Below are 832 nucleotides of genomic sequence, written 5' to 3'. Positions count from 1 at the left end.
CATACGTCAAATGGAATCTAAGACATTATGTTGATACTGGTTCAACATTTGAACATGTAAATATTTTTCTTATATATATATTTATATATATATTTATATGTTTGTATATTTAATAATAATAATTTGCGTGTTTAAACAGACAGACTTGAATTACAGCTAATTTTTAAATATTTATATTCAGTACATCATTTACATAATCATCAAAATAAACCTATTTTTTCTCAATCAAATCACATTGTGCTTCGTTTATTTTTTTCTTTAGTTCTTTTTCCTCATGTGTTTTTTATGTATGAGAACAGAGCGAACTTAACATGTTTATCGTTTGCGCACAAAAGAAATGCAATCTCGAGAAAAACAAACGAGTGTTGACAGCATAATAAAACCATATATGAATAATGCCATACTATACCTTACAAACGACAACCCATCATGTCACTTATCTCATTTTTTACATCTTTTCTAAAAAAATTGCTTGATTGAGTAGCATAGAGTTGTGTTTCTCAACCATGTTCCTGGAGGACCACCAGCTCTGCACATTTTCCATGTCTCCTTAATGCACACCTGATGCAGATCATTAGCTCATTAGCAGAGACTGAAAGACGTGCAATGGGTGTGACGAACGAGCAACATTCTCATTCTGAAAATGTAGCCCTATATACATTTCTGGAGATCGTGAATTACGTAGCCAGAGCTATGTTTGGCTGCATTTCGATTTTAAAACAAACGCTATGGGGCGGTATGATGCTGTTTTTTTCCCCTTACCTCCGTATGGAAGGAATTTCCGCTGTTACCAGTTTGTTCCGTGGCTTGCCGTGTACATCGGAGGATTTGA

At 34.0% G+C, this 832-nt stretch overlaps 1 protein-coding gene across 1 annotated transcript in view; it reads right to left on the bottom strand.

The window, feature by feature from the left end:
• Positions 1–462: 462 nt before the first annotated feature.
• The window catches only part of sv2a (synaptic vesicle glycoprotein 2A), an 86,604-nt gene continuing 86,234 nt past the window's right edge, over positions 463–832 (bottom strand). The window contains exon 13 of the mRNA XM_691342.9: positions 463–832. This exon is cut by the window's right edge and continues 1,930 nt beyond it. The gene's annotated coding sequence lies outside the window, so the exon portion shown is untranslated.

The sequence above is a fragment of the Danio rerio genome, chromosome 16 (assembly GCF_049306965.1).
Source record: "Danio rerio strain Tuebingen ecotype United States chromosome 16, GRCz12tu, whole genome shotgun sequence".
Taxonomy (NCBI): Eukaryota; Metazoa; Chordata; class Actinopteri; order Cypriniformes; family Danionidae; genus Danio; species Danio rerio.
Note: the sequence above shows the minus strand (reverse complement) of the source record. Positions and strands in the feature narration are given on the sequence as shown.